At 30.9% G+C, this 18,819-nt stretch overlaps 1 protein-coding gene and 2 non-coding genes across 3 annotated transcripts in view; all 3 read left to right on the forward strand.

The window, feature by feature from the left end:
• Positions 1-18,819, forward strand: part of LOC145326086 (uncharacterized) — a 66,974-nt gene that overhangs the window by 2,183 nt on the left and 45,972 nt on the right. The window contains exons 6-29 of the mRNA XM_080169189.1: positions 146-190; positions 471-515; positions 698-741; positions 1,307-1,358; positions 1,589-1,678; positions 3,122-3,177; positions 3,345-3,386; positions 4,204-4,244; positions 4,454-4,537; positions 4,730-4,765; positions 4,991-5,042; positions 5,280-5,326; positions 5,561-6,481; positions 7,745-7,804; positions 8,019-8,067; positions 8,304-8,350; positions 8,525-8,566; positions 9,288-9,336; positions 9,505-9,540; positions 11,151-11,202; positions 11,737-11,779; positions 11,944-11,992; positions 12,166-12,201; positions 12,386-12,420. The gene's annotated coding sequence lies outside the window, so the exon portion shown is untranslated. The remainder of the gene's footprint in view (positions 1-145; positions 191-470; positions 516-697; positions 742-1,306; positions 1,359-1,588; positions 1,679-3,121; positions 3,178-3,344; positions 3,387-4,203; positions 4,245-4,453; positions 4,538-4,729; positions 4,766-4,990; positions 5,043-5,279; positions 5,327-5,560; positions 6,482-7,744; positions 7,805-8,018; positions 8,068-8,303; positions 8,351-8,524; positions 8,567-9,287; positions 9,337-9,504; positions 9,541-11,150; positions 11,203-11,736; positions 11,780-11,943; positions 11,993-12,165; positions 12,202-12,385; positions 12,421-18,819) is intronic.
• LOC145327332 (small nucleolar RNA snR61/Z1/Z11) lies at positions 8,387-8,473 on the forward strand. Its single transcript, XR_013882160.1, has one exon. It is a non-coding gene; the product is annotated as a small nucleolar RNA snR61/Z1/Z11 (small nucleolar RNA).
• Positions 12,467-12,543, forward strand: LOC145327339 (small nucleolar RNA U43). The gene has a single exon (XR_013882165.1). It is a non-coding gene; the product is annotated as a small nucleolar RNA U43 (small nucleolar RNA).

Below are 18,819 nucleotides of genomic sequence, written 5' to 3' on the forward strand. Positions count from 1 at the left end.
ATATCCCAGAATTTTAGTTGATGAAACATTTCTATTGCTTGATAAATCATGGAAAGTACAATAAAGCTCAACAGGACTGAAAAGTTATTTTAATTTTGCACAATCTTTAATAATTACTACATATTTAATTATTGTTTAATTGCAGGATTATTCCTCACCAATGGATAAAATTCAAAGTATGTCTCTAAAGGTAGTACTTACTTACAGGGAATAAAAACTAAAGAAAATAAAGTTTTATTTTCTATCTTCTACATCTTTTTATTTTTTTCGCCTACCTTAATAGGGTCTCATGAGAAAATACACCCTTGAGTCTTCGTCCCTTTATAATTCTAAAACTTTTTATATGATGAAAAATTTAATCTATGAAATTAATGATTATATATTAATGGTTTACCTCACTGAACTAAATTAAGTGAACTTTTCTCTCTATGTCCTAATTTCCAGAAAGCCAACAATTATTTCTTGTTTAGGAATGAAAGCCCAAAGATGTTAAACAAAGAAAATGTTCTGTGAAGGTAGAAACTGCTTTTTTAGAATTTATATTGAACCAATTCTTAATAAAAATTTTATCTGATGAGAAACGACACCATTATTTTCTGAATTAATGATTAAGAATTTGTCATGCACCACACTGAACAGTTTTTTATTTAATATTTGATATTCTTAATAAAACTAGTCTAATTTGTAAAATTTTCAGGAGATTTCATGGTTTATTAGATATCAATAACACTTGTTTAAAAGGTGAAAAACATAAACTATTTTATTAAAGTGTAGTAATATTTTGGTAGTCTTAAATTATTTAGTAAAAAGTTATGATATTTTAGTCTCAATTATTCAAAAGAATTGTTAATTTTTATAGCCTGTCTTTAGAAATTTTTTGTATAAAAAATCAAAGTACGCTCATGCCCTTATTCATTTTTAATTAGATTCAAATGTTTAAATGCTTTGCCTTTGATGCATGAAGTTTTAAGAAAGTTTTATTTAAATAAATATTAGTTAAAATTCAGAATTTCTTTAAAAAGTCTTAATTCTTTTGGTTTACTCCATAGTTCAGTCAGCGGGCCAGGACCATTCTTTCCACGCGTTACAACCATGGTAGACAATCTGGTTGAGATACACTAGGGCTAGCTCTGTGTGGCCGTTCTGGTCCGCTAGGCAATACAGCTCCGGTTCAATCCCCGGCCCGAGAGTTTGGGTTGGAACCTTAGTTTCTGATTCTTTAGTAGCGCCGGATACATATTTTTTTTAATCCTGTATAACCTTGTTTGACAGCAAAGAATAACTTTAAAAGACTCTGTATTTTTAGGATGAATAGTGGTGCATAACTTTTAGAATTGGAATGGAACAATTCATTAAAGGTACCTAATAAAATAATAAAACTGAGCATATTAATATTTCTGACCACTAAGGTATTGAATCATTGATTTGTTTGTGCTTTATCGATATTAGTTCTATTAACTTTCTTAAGGATGAGAAACTCAATATTATTTGATTTAATGATAATAAATTTGTAGCACGTTCTGAACCTAAAGTAGAATTTATTTTAACAGTCTTCTATCCATTGTAGTAGCTATAAATGCTAATTTAGGTGAAATGGATGCAATGTCTGAAAGGAGGAAATTTACCTGGACATGAATCCTGCTTTTTTTGTGTTTCTGTTTAGAATTCTGGATTCAAGGTGAGTTTCCCCACATTTGCATGCAAATTAGGGATGGGAATCTGTCGAATTTTTGGGCCGGATTCGGATTCCGGATTCTGAAGGAATCTGTCGAAAAAAGTGACGGATTCTTGCGGATTCCGGATTCGGATTCCGGATTCTAGCAGTATTTTAAAAGGCCGTCCGTCACAGAGGGATAGCTTTTTTCGTTAATTTATCACTATGTTACTTGGTTAAAGCCTTGATTTGTTTAAAGTGTTGACTTCCAGCCAGGGTTTCGGATCCGGATCTGGATCCGGATCCGGATCCGCAAGGATCCGCATATTTTTGAGTCCAAGGATCCGGATCCGGATCCGCAAAAAAATGCGGATCCGGATCCTTAGACTCCAAAAAATGCGGAAAAAATGGAAAAATCTACCTAAATTTATATAAAATCTCAGACATTCTCTTGATGAGAGCCAATCTTTAAGGTTTAGGTTCAGACTTGAAAATTAAAAGTATTTTTGACTTCGAATTAAAGAATAAAATTTTTTTGAAAAATTTGGTGATTTTATTTTTATTGTCAAAGATCCGGATCCGGATCCAGTAGGATCCGGATCCGCATCCGGATCCGGATCCAGTAGGATCCGGATCCGCATCCGGATCCGGATCCGCACTGACCAAATTTTGAGGATCCGGATCCGGATCCGCATAAAATCAATGCGGATCCGAAACCCTGCTTCCAGCATTACTAAAGCATTTACATCACATTAGTAATTATTAAAATTTGTTATGTAGAAAATTTTTTTTTGATCTTTGCCTTCAAACAGAGGGAGTTGTAAGAAAAAAGACGGTAATTTTAGCCTACCAATTTAGAATCCGGAATCCGCTATAAAAAACGGATTCCGGATTCGGATTCCAAAATTGGCCGAAAATTGGGTGGATTCCGGATTCCGGATCCGGATTCCCATCACTAATGCAAATAATGATATTGTCGTTTTAGTTTTAAATTTTTTGCCTATGAAAAAACACTATATTTAAGAGGTTAACATAACCAAGGGTGTAAATTTTTAAAATTGACCCTTCGGGGGGGGGGGGGGTAAAAAAAAGTGATAGGATGGGAAAAAATGTAAAATTTAAGAACTTAAAACATATTTTCAGTTTCTTTTCTATCCCCCCCCCCCTCCCCCTCCTTGGTGCTAAAAAAAAACTAGAAATGTGTGGTAGGAGGGGTAAAATAAATAAAATAGAGTTCTTTAAATATTTTTCCATTCTCTCCAAAAACTAGGGGGGGGGGGATTTAAAAAAATTGTTGCTGGGGAAAAAATCAATCTTGTGCAGAATATACACCCCTGTACATAACATCTCTATCTAATAATTGATGGAAGATAAAAATTTTAGTTTAATCTAAGGTTTGATTTTTCATTTTGATTCGGGACTAGGAGATAATCTAATATAAATGAAAATAATAGTTTTTTATTTAAGTTAAACGAGGAAAAATTTTAATACACTAAACAACTCTATGAACATTGGTCAACAAGGTATTTTATTATTAATTTAATTTTCCTAAATATCTTACATGATGATTGTATGTTAATCCGTTCCCTGAAATTCGATGATTGTATTTATTTACCTAACCTGATACAGTATATTTTCATTCCATATTTTTCTTATATAATGCAAATTTAATAGTACTTTTTTTCTTAAGAGTCTTGATATTGGAACATAATCTGAAGCAAAACACCTACAGGTAAGCAATCTCTAACCTTGCACAATATAATAATTTGATATTAAAGCCTTTTTCGAAGCTCGATTCTCCCCTTTATGGATGATAGAGTCAAAGAAAGGCAAGATAGACTTCTCTTCTTAACGGTCTCTGGACAAGTATTAATAATATTGTACTAGAATTACCCATGAAGTGTACATTACAGACTCAGAATTACCACTTTTTTGAAATTCAATGGGCGCGCTATTCCATTCCATACCATTGATATAATGACCATTGATACCAAAAAGTGTTCTGGTAGCTTTTCTAAGCAATATGTCAATTTCGAACATCATAAAGAAAGGGAAAGGGTTCCCACTGGGAGAGAAATTTTTCTTCTCTATTAAAGCATATACCTTCCTGAATTCGTTTACATTAAGATATATTTACATATTTATCACAGAGCTTCTCTTTTACTAGACCTACCTAAACCTTTGTGTTATGTAGAGTTCAAGTAGAAGCAGAGAAACTTGTTTCTGAGTATGATCAATTTCTTAACTAAAGAAATAGTCTCAATCAGATTCATACACAGTTTAGGATTGGATTTAAATATTTTTTAATAAATGTTTGCTGTGAAAAATTGTTCATAGTGTTACGGATTTTCATCTAATTGAATATTCGTGTCAAATCTGAACATAAATTAAATTTCTATTGTTCCACTTGCCCTGTTTAACTATAGCAAGGGCATACTAAGACCTTTGAACAAATGTCCTCCGTTGCAAGTTGAAACCTGCAATATAATCTATAATTTAGCGTACTATGTATCCTTTTTATTTGTGAAATAAAAATAATATTATTTTAGATTTTGAGTAAAGATTGTTAATTGAAACTGAGAAAGAAAAGGTATGAATTTATTAAACCTAATCTAAATTGTAAAGACTATTTTATTTACATGATGGTAATGGTAATTTGCGACTGAATAGTTGAAAGTTCCCGCCTGCCAGCGGATAATGGCTTTCAATTCTATGTTTAAATCTTAATTCTGATATACAAAAAGATTCTCTCATATTTGCTTTCCTATATTAGTTGACTAATAAAGTCATTTTTTTTAGATTTATTCACGAACGTAGATACTTTACCTTGGGTTCATTCAAACCCTAAGAAGTTCTGTAGAAGGTTACTGTTCACAATGCCAGGTAAATATATTTTGTCTTATCCCTTTAATCCCTGGTTAGTAGTAACCTATTAATTTTGCTATCAAACATGATTAAAAAAATTTTACTACTGATACACATGAAGTTCTAACTTCCTTAGATGTCTGATCTTATGTGATTTTATAAAAATTATTTATAGATAATGGCTATTTCTAGAATTCTTTATTTTTTCAGGCTTTTTTTCTGCCTATGGTTGCTCTGTTTGAAAAGGTAAAAAAAATTATTAGGTTAGAGTTCTAAATCTTTGAGACTAACTATTAGTTTTTATTTGACCTTAAGTGACTAATTGCAAATTATTAAATGATGTTAATGTTCAACTACTGTCTGATTAAAATTTTGAAGACAAAATTCACACGTCCTTTCTGACCCAAAAAGAATCTTATAATTAGATATTTTTTAGATTAATATTTTGTAATAATTTAATTTTGTTTTTAGTGACTCATGATGATGAAATCTATCCTCGTAATATATTCCTTCAGGATTTATGGTAAGTAACAAAAATATAGCTCATTATTTAATTTAGAATTTGTAACCTTGATCTAAAGCTTTTATGTTGTGTTTCCCCCACCCCTTCCATATTAATATTTATGTTGAATTACTAAATGATGTTAAAATCTTTGTCTGAATTAATAATGAAGACAATGCACACAACGTTCTGATTTTTCTAATTCTGTCTTACCAATGTTGCAATTTTAGTGCAATCATTAATTGAAATTTTTTTCAGTTTACTGAAAATAATGAAATGTTGCTTAATAGGAGAGAATAAAATTGGTGAGTATTTATGGATTTTTAGTTATGTCTAGTATTTATGTTTATTACAACATATTTTAGTATGTTAGATTTGATTATTTTATAAATATTTTGTCTATTAACTATTAAATGATGTTCTACAAGATCTTTGTCTGATTAAACTTATGAAGACTTTCTGCACACAACGCTGATAATTAAATAGAATTTTATTTTATTAATATGTTTTACTCCTTTAATAATTAAATTTTATTCCAGGTTCCTGTTGTAGAAAATTAATAGAACTGGTGAAATCATATTATTAGTTTAAGAATAAATAATGTAATATCTGAATTATGTATTAACCAATAAATACTTAGATTAAATCGGCTTTCATTATTATTATAATTGTTTTATTGATAATTTCAGAAATATTAAAAATGTAAATTCAAGAATTTAATGGATACTTGCTTTGTATGCATGCTATCTCGTCCTTCTTGATAGATTATCATAAAGATTACTTGGTACAGTAATTTACACTGTACTCAGAAACCAAATATTGGAATAAATTAAGTAACTGTTCATGAGAAATTTTTATATGTTGCAAAACTACTTATAATTTGACTTCGCAACTCTGATAATTAGTTGCTCTTTAATAAAATAGTTCTGATTTTTCTTGTTACCAATTCCATATGTATCTTCCTTTCTAATAGACTTCTAATTGTCCATTAAGTTGGTTGTGCTTATTTTCACTTATTTGTGTAATATTGACCTTTTATCTTCTCTTATCCTTCCTTTTTTTTTATGACAACTGAGTACTTGTTTTGCCACTTCATTATGTCCAATTAATTGCATATTTTACTTCCAATTAAAACTGCTAGTCTGTTGACACTTTAACTATGAGGATATTATTAACTTAATGAACAATGGCAAACGAGAAAGCGCTTTAAAGCTAGTGATGTTAAGCACCTTTCAGCAATAAAGGTGTATAATTTTTTTTTTTATCATAGCTGGGAGGTGTTTAAAATAACGTGCTTTTGTTCGTTCTTAGTCCATAACAGCATGCTCTGTTAAATTACTTTGTCCTTCAGTCTGTTCCTCTGCTGCAAACATAGATTGATTGCTAAAAATTGACACTTTCCTGACCATTACCACTGCATGCAAGATTCAAGAAATTGCTTTCCAACATTTGTTCTAAAGGTAATGGTGCTGAACATTTTATAATTCGTTGAATTAAGGGGGGGGGGGGGTTAATGCAACCATCTCGTAATCAATGAGCAAATGGCACTTATAATTCGAATTAAGATCTGAAATTTTGGATGAGTAATCCTATTTTCCCTAAATCGAACAATAAGTTGAAAAAGTAACGGCTCAGCCATTTTTATGGCTCTTTTTAGGGCAAAGCTGCCATAAAGGGGGGGTTTTTAATGCAACCATCTCGTAATCAATGCATAAATGGCACTTAGAATTCGAATTTCGATATAAAATTTTGCATGAGTAATCCTTGGTAGGTCTATTTTCCCTAAATCAAACAAAAAGTTGGAAAAGTAACGGCTAACGGCTGGCAGCTCAGCCGCTTAGTAATTTTTTGGCTTTTTTTTATGGAAATAAATCACGAAACCTCTCTCCACATAATGCTCTTTTCGATCCAAAAAGTTTTTAAACGATTCTAGCCGGTAGTTGCTGGTACTAGAAATCTAAAAAAATATTTTTTGCATCATTTCACATGATTTAAAGCAAAAATATGTTTTAAAATGTTGATTTCTACGTAATTTTTGACAGATTTGCCCTAAAAATAGCCAAAGAATGGCTAAACGGCTGAGCTGTTAGCTGTTACTTTTTCAAGTTTTTGTTCGATTTAGGGAAAATAGACCTACCAAGGATTACTCATGCAAAATTTCAGATCGAAATTCGAGTTCTAAGTGCCATTTATACATTGATTACGAGATGGTTGCATTAAACCCCCCCCCCCCCCTTATGTCGGAATCAACTTTTTGAAACATATTAATGCTGTAAATCATGTGAAATGATACTAAAAAAACATTTTTAGATTACTAGTACCAGCAACTAGCGGCTAGAACCGTTTGAAAACGTTTTGGAGCATCATAGAGTATTATGTGGAGATAGGTTTCGTGATGATTTCCCTTGAAAATAGTTTTAAAATTGGCTAAACTGCTCAGCCGTTAGCCGTTACTTTTCTAACATTTTGTTCAATCTAGGGAAAATAGACCTACCAAGGATTACTTATGCAAAATTAAAAATTTGAATTCTAAGTGCCATTTGCTCACTGATTACGAGATGGTTGCATCAAACCCCCCCCCCCCCTTAAATTTGAATGATGAGTCAATGGCATTTGTACCGCCCCAGTATGATCAAATATGAATATACGTTTTAACTGAAAATTATAAAAATTTTGTAGTTGAAAATAGGTTTGTAGTTTTATCTAACAACTGATTATTTAAGGTCTGAAAGTTAGAACAAACTTACGCTCAAATTGAACGAACTTGGAATTTCAGAACAAAGGTATTATATTATAAGTAATATCTCTACAAATAATTAAGGGTTCCAACCCCGTGGGGCTTGTTGCAATACCTAAATGTTTGCATGATTAACTTGCCCTCTCAGAATTATAACTGTTGACTGACAATAAAGTAGTATACGCTATACTGATATTAAATGTTTTTTATTCCTTAAACATAAATATTTTCTGCTATTGTATTGTATTCTATTTGTTTAGACTGTTAAACTCTACTACATACATTTCTATGGCTTTTCAACATTGATAGGTTTGTCTTTTTCTATCTTAGTCATCACTACAGGGTGAAACTTTTAAAGTTAGAATTAAGAAAATTGGGAAGTCTTATTGCTTTTCGTTTATTTATTTGTATAATGATGAGTATATAACTTAATTATCAATAGCCATGGCAATGATTGCTTACTGAACAATCCGATACTGAAATATGAGTTTAAGAATTAGAATTAATATTAATTTTTATTTGTTTTAAATACTTAAATTATTTAGGATGAACTACGGTTTTCAAATTGGTTGCTCTGTTAGATAAAATATAGGTAATAAAATCTAAATTAATCTAAAATTTGAATATTTTGATATGATGATAAAAATTAACCAGTTCTGCTACTGAAATGCAATGATGAATAAAAATACCAAATCATCCTACAGCGCTCTGATATTAATATCAGTTGTAATATTATCTTGAAATATTATGGTTATAAATTTTCCAGGAAACCTCTGAAGTATGGAATTCTATCTAAAGCATTTGAAAGGTAATGATTGTAAAATTGATTCACAAAGCTTAAAAGAGTAAAAAAAGGTGTAATATTTTTATCCCTTCTTATTACACATTAAATGCTTTTCTTTAGTCTAAAAGACATTAACCTAGATTATTTATGATTAAGCCTCTATTATTATAATTATTATTTCATACCTGATACATGCATAGGTTTCTAAAAGCCTTTCTCCTAGTTGTCTAATATTTTATAGTAAAAAAAAACATATTAAATATTTATCCATCATTTGGTTATGGTGTTAAGTTTTACTCCTGGCTTTTTAACCTAATCAAATGATGGACTATTAAACCTTGCTCTTGTTTGAAGTTATGTGATTTTTTAATATCGTCTTTCATAAGCATTGGAACATACTTGCATATATTTATGTATGTGCTTCAAGCAACAGCAAATCTTGAAACCATTTCTGTTTCTTGGTTTTCCTTAGGTCTTGATAGATTAATATAACTACTCTGAGGTTGATAATGATATATTCTTATTATACCATCATTTGTTATTACACAATAGTGTAAATTTTAATTAAAATTTCTTTAAAATCCAGGTATTAATTTAAATAAATAAATTTTATTATTTGGTTGTTAACCTTATTTTTTTTATTAGGAGTTTACTAACCTAGTCTAGGACCATTGGAATGGATTTCTTATCTATAAAAGTTTAGTAGAAAAATCTAAATTTATTTCTTATGAATTCCATTTTTTAGGCTATTCTGCATGTCAAATGATCTAATATTGGAGCTATTTTAATCTGAGGTAGGATTTCAATAAGGTTTGTACAAGAGGGGGGGGGGGGTATTATGATAACTATTCACTTTAACTGAACTTTGATGACACAAATCATGCATCACCAACTGATAATGCATAGAAATTAATTAATTGTATTTTTGAGTTAAAAAAGTTTGACATTTCTTAATATTTTAGATTGTAGCACAGAATGTTAAGAATATTAATCTGGAGGTAATTTTTTAATAAATAACTGTCCTGAGCTGTCTCCAGTGTTGTTGATTAATTATGATGATATTTGATAGGGACAACTATCTAAAGCATTTGAAAGGTAATGATTGTAAAATTGATTCACAAAGCTTAAAAGAGTAAAAAAAGGTTATTATTTTTATCCCTTCTTATTACACATTAAATGCTTTTCTTTAGTCTAAAAGACATTAACCTAGATATTTATGATTATGCCTCTATTATTATGATTATTATTTCATACCTGATTCATGCATAGTTTTCTAAAGGTTAACATTTTTTTCCCTTCTTATACACATTAAGTGCTTTTCTTTAGTTTAAAAGACATTAACCTAGATTATTTATGATTATGCCTCTATTATTATGATTATTATTTCATACCTGATTCATGCATAGTTTTCTAAAGGTTAACATTTTTTTCCCTTCTTATACACATTAAGTGCTTTTCTTTAGTTTAAAAGACATTAACCTAGATTATTTATGATTATGCCTCTATTATTATGATTATTATTTCATACCTGATTCATGCATAGTTTTCTAAAAGCTTTACTCCTAGTTGTCTGATATTTTAGTTTAGCAAATATAGTAAAAAACAAGGTTGACAACATCCATAAAAGCGAAGCACTGAAACGGTAGGACAAACGGACATTAACACTTGTATAGAACTGAATAATCATCATATAAATGTACAAGAGTCAAAGCAAAATTGTAAGTAAGCTTGATTCAGGATAATGTTTATGGACATACTTACATTTTAGGACTTTATTATAGAGTTGCTTCGCTTGTTTCATTATACTTTGTTGTCCCAGGAATCAATATACCAAAAATCAGATCAATCGGATGATAAGATCACAAAAAAAATTTGTTATAAAAGTAAAAAATATTAACATGTTTAAAATGGACGTACGGACATTTTGGTGATGATTATAGAGTTGCTACGCTTTCTAAATCGTACCTAACTATTAAAGGAATCACCATGCAAAATTTGAAATCGATAGGACAATTCTAACATGCCTAAATTAACAAAAAAAGCTATCCGTTACGGACGGACCGACCCTAATTATAGAAAAGCTTCGCTTTTAAAAAAGATTCCTTTACCATTAATTATATTTATCCATCATTTGGGCATGGTGTTAAGTCCTAGTCCTGGTTTTCAACCTAAACAAATTATGAAATATTAAACCTTGCTCTCGTTTGAAGATATGTGATTTCTCAATATCTTCTTTCATAAGCATTGGGACAAACTTGCTTATATTTATGTTTGTGCTTCAAGCAACAGCAAATCTTGAAACCATTTCTGTTTCTTAGTTTTCCTTAGGTCTTGATAGATTAATATAACTACTCTGAGGTTGATAATGATATATTCTTATTATACCATCATTTGTTATTACACAATAGTGTAAATTTCAATTAAATTATCTTTTAAATCCAGGTATTATGTTAATTTAATTGAAAATTTATTATTTCACACGATTAAGATTTATAAGGCTCATCTGAGAACCTCAATTTTCATGCTGTTATGTGTTGCTGTATAATTAAATATAAATTTTATTATTAAAAGTAGTTTCTTTGGTTGTTAACCTTCATTTTTTTATTAGGAGTTGACTAACTCAGTCTAGGACCATTGCAATCGATTTTATATCTACACAGGTAAATTACATTTTAACAATATCTATGCATCTATAATCTTGAGGCAATTTGATTGTACAATTAACATTCATTTGAAATTATGTAATTACTAAAGAATTCATAATGATGATAATTGTAGTCCATATTTTCTGTGATGGTTTACTACGAGGATCGATATCTGAAAAAAAAACTAAATATTTCTCAGGGGTGTATATTCTGCATGGGATCCCCGGCTCAGGGGGGGGGGGGGAAATAAAAAATAAGTGGTTGGAGGGAAAAAAAATGTAAAAATTAAGAAAACTGAAAACATTTTTTCCATTTCGCCCCCCTCCTTGGTTAAAAAAAACTAAAAAATGTGTGGTAGGAGGGATAAAATAAATAAAATATAGAGTTCTTTAAATATTTTTCTATTTTCCCCCCTACTTTTTAAGAAAAATCTAGGGGGGAAAAAAAATAAAAAAATTTGTAGCAGGGGAAAAAAAAATAAATCTTGTGCAGAATATACACCCCTTAACTAAATATTATTTAGCTATATTTCAAATTAATTTATTTTAGAATATGGATTAATGGCCAATGTTTTTCTTGTTGCTGATCGAAGGTAATCTTAATGAAAATTAAATTACACTTAACCTGAAATGATGATAGAACTTGTCCAGAATTCCCTTGATGGCAAATCTTTACGGATCGATAGGCCTGAATCTAAAACAAGAAAAAGTCTAGTAGAAAATTCTAAATTTATTTTTTATGAATTCCATTTTTTAGGCTATTCTGCATGTCAAATGATCTAATATTGGAGCTATTTTAATCTGAGGTAGGATTTCAATAAGGTTTGTACAAGAAGGGGGGGGGGGGGGTATTATGATGACAACTATTCACTTTAACTGAACTTTGATGACACAAATCATGCATCACCAACTGATAATGCATAGAAATTAATCAATTATATTTTTAAATTAAAGAAGTTTGACATTTCTTAATATTTAGATTGTTGCAAAGAATGTTAAGAATATAAATATGGAGGTAATTTTTTAATAAATATTTAACTGTCCTGAGCTGTCTCCAGTGTTGTTTATAAATTATGATGATATTTGATAGGGACAACAGAATATATTATGTTGATTCTCAATGGTAGAACTGAAAATATTTATATTTGTTGTCTATACTTATTCTGTTATCATAGCTTCTAATCCTTATTTTATTTTAGATAATGCTTTGGATTTATTATTCAGTAGACCTAAGGTAAAAACTAACATAATATAAAAGATACTTTAAAAATTAGATTAATATGATGATTTCCTAAATATTTATGGTTAGAACTGGAGTGTTACAATGAAGCCTGTTGAACTAGGGCGAACTGAATTTAACTATACCCTATTAATTCCTACTTAATAATATTATTTTCTAAATTCATGAATTATTCTAGGATGATTGATAATTGATAATAAATAAAATATCCAATTTGAGGTAAGCTAAGGCTTATATTAATTTATAATTCTCCCTAAAGGATGATTTACTATTAACGTTAGCATATATCTGAACATTAAGATGAAACTTCTTTAGTCTGATAAAAAGTAAATTTTAAGAATATAAAAAAAATTTTAATGGATTCTTATTAATTCTTTATTCTAGATAATTGCAAGTATGATTGTATGTTCAATGTCTTAACTATAAAAGGTAATTAAATCTACTAAGTTAATGTTTTTTTGTCCACAAATCCACAAAATAATCCTAAAAATATTGAGGATACAACCCGCTAAGCTGACAAATATTAAAATCTAAATTTTAATTTCCAATTTACAAAAATCATTGACAAATAATGTTTCAGGTGGAATGTTCTTGATATTATGCAGTATTCATTCCTATCCAGGTATTGTTGAAACAGGTTGCTTCTACTATTTTAAAACAGGGAGGGAGGATTTGTCAATGAACAGAAAATTACACTGATAAATTATCTATAGACACTTTCTTGTTTAATTTTCTTTTCAAAACCTGTTGAATAATACAGAGAGTGTAATTTTAAATCATTATTCAATGTAAATAAATTTTATTATTTTTGATGCCATATTCTTGAGATCCCTGATTTAATGATGTATAACAAATACTTTGATTTCCATGATATTAAAACATGTTAATCGTCACTACCACTGAAATTAAGTTCTATTTATTAATCTAGTTTATTAAGAATTTTTTTTAAATTTCAATTTATTTCAGGTTTTTTAAAAAGTGTGTTCAGAACGTGAGACTTATTTCCAGGTGTTACTTTTATCCTGGCTAAAGGGGGGGGGGGGGGTGTGGTTTAATGCAACCATCTCGCAATCAATGTATAAATTGCCCTAAAAATTCGAATTTTGGTCTGAAATTTTGCATGAGTACTCCTTGACTCCTTGTTAGGTCTGTTTTCCCTAAATCAAACAAAAAGTTTAAAAAGTATCCAATAACGGCTCAGCTCTTTAGCAGTTTTTTTTAAATCATGTGAAATGATACAAAACAACATTTTCAGATTTCTAGTACCAGCAACTACCGGCCAGAACCGTTTGAAAACGTTTTAGAGTGGGAAATAGTATTGAGAGGTTTCATGATTGATTTCCCTTAAATGCCCAAAAAATGGCTAAACTGCTGAGCTGCAAGCTGTTAGCCGCTATTTTTCCATCTTATTCGATTTAGGGAAAATAGACCAACCAAGGATTACTCATGCAAATTTTCAGATCAAAATTCGAATTCTAAGTGCCATTTATACATTGATTACAAAAAATGCACTTTGGCCCAGTTATTGACATAATTTAATTGTGTTTAATCTGGATTTTATTAATAAATGTGCTATAATATATTTGTTTGTATTGCAACCCTAGTCCACGGAATACTGGAGTAGATACTTCCACAAAGATACATTTCAACCATAGTAATGGATACACAAATAATGCATCACCAACTGATATTTTATAATAAAAAATTTTGTTTTCATTCTTATATTGTTTTGGATTTTTATTATGTTTTATTTTATTTAGGTGGATTTCACACTGCACAGTCAATGTTTAGATTGAATTTTTGGAGGTAATTTTTTTTTATAAAATTTCATTTGTTCTTATATTATGATGAATTTATAAATTAAGTCTTCTTTTCCCGTCAGAATAACTTTTGGTGATCATAATAAATCTGAAAATATTGTTACTATTTATGAGTATAATATCTACTAATATTGTTATTTATGCTGTCCACAATTTTAGGTGATGTTAAACAGCTGTCATTCTGGATTCTAAAGTTATGAAGGTAGTTTAATTTCATCTTTATATCTATATTAGCTTTTTTCATAATGATTATAAATAAACATTATTTCCACTTCTTCCGTCAGAATTATTATTGGTTATCAGTTAACTAATATTTTAATATTCCAAAAATTTTGTATATATTAAAGACTTCTTTTTGAAAATTGAAATATTTTAGGGTTGATAACTTCATTATCTGATATTTTTCTTATTCTTATGATGATTATTTAACATCTCAAAAGCTATGGCAATGATTGCTTACTGAACAATCCGATAATGATATACAAATATGGTTTTAAGAAAAGATAATATATAATATCTACCTTTATATGCTTATGTTCTTAATTTATATAGGATAACTACTGTTTTCAAATTGAGTGCTCTGTTTGCTAAAATATAGGTAACAAAACCAATATTGATTTAATTTAGTAATATGTAATTCAAATTAATATATAAATTAACCAGTTGTGTTACTGAAATGCAATAGTTAATCAAATACCAAATCATCCTACAGTGCCCTGATAACAATATCAGTATTAATAAAATCTTTTCTTTTAATAAATAATAAAGCTTTCAATTACTTAATTAACTAAATTATTAAATATTACATAAACGCTGTTCTTAAGTCTAAAATACATTAAGTTAATTCATTTAAGAATATTGTTAATTCATACTTTCTATAGGCAGCTTATTCTTATATTTAGTTCTATATCATGTTACTTAAATTTTATTATCTTTCATTTTGAAATGATGTAAATTTTTAGAGTAAGAATATGACACCTATGTGATTACTTAAAATGATAGATCTGATCCATTAGATTTAATGCCATGTGTCTGTTCTCTATTTATCTGTAATGATAATTTTTATTTGTTTCAGTATCTGTAGAAAAGAGTCTGGTTCATGCCGTTCTGTATGAAGGTATTCATATTATTCTTATTGAAAGTCTAAAGTGGTCAAAGTTATCAATTCTATCATTGGGCAAAGTTTATTTTAAATGATGATTAAATCTTTAACAAGTACTGATAGTTGATACTCTTGTGATTGCACAACCCAATACTGATTATTCTTTAAGAATTTGAAGTTCTACACCTAATTATTCAATTCTATATTTATCTTAATTTTTATTTTAGAATATGAGTTGAGATAGTCAATTTGTGCATTATCTTAAAAAGGTTTTAGTTAAATACTCCATATCAGCTATATGTTTACTGTTTAGTCTGCACAATAAACATTAATTCTGCTTGGCTATTTTTATTTATCTCTCTGATTTGTTTTTTATCTTTAAGCTGTGCTTATATGAACATTACCCTTGAATCATGATGATAAACCCATCTACCAAAAACTGCCTAGTTAGATAACTGAGAACGTTCTGTTTAATGTTATCTGCCTAGTGAGGACAATCCGAGGCATTTGCCTGATATTTATTTATATTTTTTTTATTAAACTCTAATTTTTACAGATTTTTGTTACTTGTTTTTTTCTAGGTTTGCTGGTTTTGTTATCACCAAATTGTGGCAGACTCAAAAGTAGGTAGGATTTATTTAATTTCCTTTTTAATTCTTCAAAATGTGAAATATGACTCTGAATTTTGCCCATCTATAAGCAAGGTGTTCAGTTTTATAACTAACTATTCAACCTGTTCACAAGATGGAAGATAAAATTGAGAATTAGGAAGCATAGCTATAATTTATTGCAGATTATGTGCCGAAAAATCTCTCTACATACAACAATAATTTGATGTTTATCCATTATTTGGGCATGGTGTAAAGCTTTATACCTGGCTTTTCAACCTAATCAAATGATGGTATATTAAACCTTGCTCTCCTTTGAGGAAATATCATACCTGTATGTCTTCTTCCATAGCATAGGGACAAGTTTATCTGTAATATTTGTATTTAGTTAAAAGTTCAATGCCAGACACAAAGATTTCGAAGGTGCTTTGACTTTTGTGTCAGAAACTAAATTGGGACATAGTGCATTTCATTACCCTAGGTTAGGTAACTTCATTTCACTTTTCAATAAAATCTAAAATGCAGCGGTTATTAATGGCCATTTTTATCAGTTGCTTTGCTAAGGTCACGGAAATTTAGCCTTAAATAAGTCCTATAAAGAGATGTTTTATGAAAGACTTTATAAAAGCAAAGTTGTTCAAAATTTTAAATAAGTAATCTTTGCTTTTCTTGTCATGGCGATAATTCCTAGAGGATGAAAATTTAACTTGAAATTTTCAATTCTAATTTTCTCAAACCGCTGCATTTTAGAATTTATCGAAAAGTGAAATGAAGTTACCTAACCTAGGGTAATGAAATGCACTATGTCTTAATTTAGGTTCTGACACTTAAGTCAAAGCACCTTCGAAATCTAATTGTAGATATTAGTATGTTCAGTCTGCACAAAAAGATCTAATTATGCTTAGCTATTTCTGCTTGGCTATTTTTATTATTCTATCTCTCGATTTGTTTTTTTTTAAGCTGTGCTTATATCAACATTACCATTGAATCAGGATGATAAACTCACCTACTAAAAACTGCCTAGTTAGTTAACTGGGAACGTTCTGTTCAATGTTATCTGCCTAGTATAATTGGATCGGGCAAGGGAAAGTATGACCCTTTAATAACTTTCACAATCTTCAAGCATCGATCATATAGTTCAGCCTGATGGTTAGGCAAATTATCACCAATTAAATCAACAACACTTCGAATGTCACTAAGCTCTTCTATAGCATCAAGAGCATCCTTCAAAGCACTATAGTCTTTTTGCACAGTAACTATATCAGAATAAATGTCACTAAATTCATCAAGCTCTTGGATTCTCAAACCAAGCTTGCTAAAACCGACCATGATGCTGTCAAATGTCTCGAACCTGTCATGGACAAGGATTGACTCCTTAGTGAGATGTCTAACATCAAGCTCTGAAGTATCACTGACCAACTTCATCACTCTACTTAGCTCACTGGTTGTATTGCCTTGTCTTATGTATTAGCTTGAGAATTACCAAAGTTATCCTTCCGCTGCTCCTTCTGTTCAATCAAGTTGATATGTTTTAATGAGCCTTTCGTAGTCTCTCTCACTTTGGCACATGCATGGCTTAGGCTTTGACGTTAGCATATATTACTGGCAGAATCAACCAGATTAGGTGTCTACCTTCCTATAGACCCCTTGGTTAAGACTCTGACTGGAACCTCTCACCCACAAGCAAGCCAGCAACACCCTTAACCTAGCTTGCCCTTTAGCTTAAACTTGGGTCTCTTGAAGTCAGTCTTAAGTCTTAGTATTCCTTTCCTTCGTTTCCTTTACCACAGTGCTTTGCTTTGAGGTGCCCTAGCTTGGGTTAACAATAGCTGGCACCTCTCTATCCTCCTTCAAAGGATACCTTGGACGTAGTCAAGGTTACCCTCCTAAGACACTCTTTGACTGTCCACTCTCACCCGCAAGCCAGCCCGCTCTTAACCTAGCGCTGCCCTTAAGCTCTAAACGGGAACCTCTTGAGTGGGACAGTCTAAAGTCTCCTTGGTTATGGTTCTCCCGCCCTTCTAACCTTAGGCTTGGTGTCTACTTCACCACGGTTGAAGGTGCCCTTCCTTCTACCCAGGTCTATAACACACTTCCTTTGACTTGGTGTCTACCTCACCACAGTCTCCTTCCTTTGACTGGTGTCACCTTCACCAGCTTGACTTAAGATAGCGGGCGCTCTATCTTAGTCTACCTTCTCACTCAACCAGGCTTCCCTTACTAAGGGTGCCCTCCTTTGACTGTGGTGTCCACCTCACCACAGTCTCCTTCCTTTGACTGGTGTCACCTTCACCAGCTTGACTTAAGATAGCGGGCGCTCTATCTTAGTTTACCTTCTCACTCAACCAGGCTTCCCTTACTAAAGGTGCCTTCCTTTGACTGTGGTGTCCACCTCACCACAGTCTCCTTCCTTTGACTGGTGTCACCTTCACCAGCTTGACTTAAGATAGCGGGCGCTCTATCTTAGTCTACCTTCTCACTCAACCAGGCTTCCCTTACTTAAAGTGCCTTCCTTTGACTGTGGTGTCCACCTCACCACAGTCTCCTTCCTTTGACTGGTGTCACCTTCACCAGCTTGACTTAAGATAGCGGGCGCTCTATCTTAGTCTACCTTCTCACTCAACCAGGCTTCCCTTACTAAAGGTGCCTTCCTTTGAAAAAAAATACCCTATATTATTATAGTATAAAACGCCTAATAATTTTTTTTGAAAACGTCTCCCCCCCCGTTCACCGGTAGCTGCAGAGTTTTTGGGCGCCCAGCGGCGCCCATTGGGCCCCATCCAGTAGTAGTAATCCTTAAGCCTACCCTGGAGTGAATCTTGAATTCGCATCGAGGCATACTCTACGCGGATAGCTTAGTAGT

The sequence above is a fragment of the Acartia tonsa genome, chromosome 8 (assembly GCF_053477335.1).
Source record: "Acartia tonsa isolate MP-2025a chromosome 8, ASM5347733v1, whole genome shotgun sequence".
In the NCBI taxonomy this organism is placed as follows: domain Eukaryota; kingdom Metazoa; phylum Arthropoda; class Copepoda; order Calanoida; family Acartiidae; genus Acartia; species Acartia tonsa.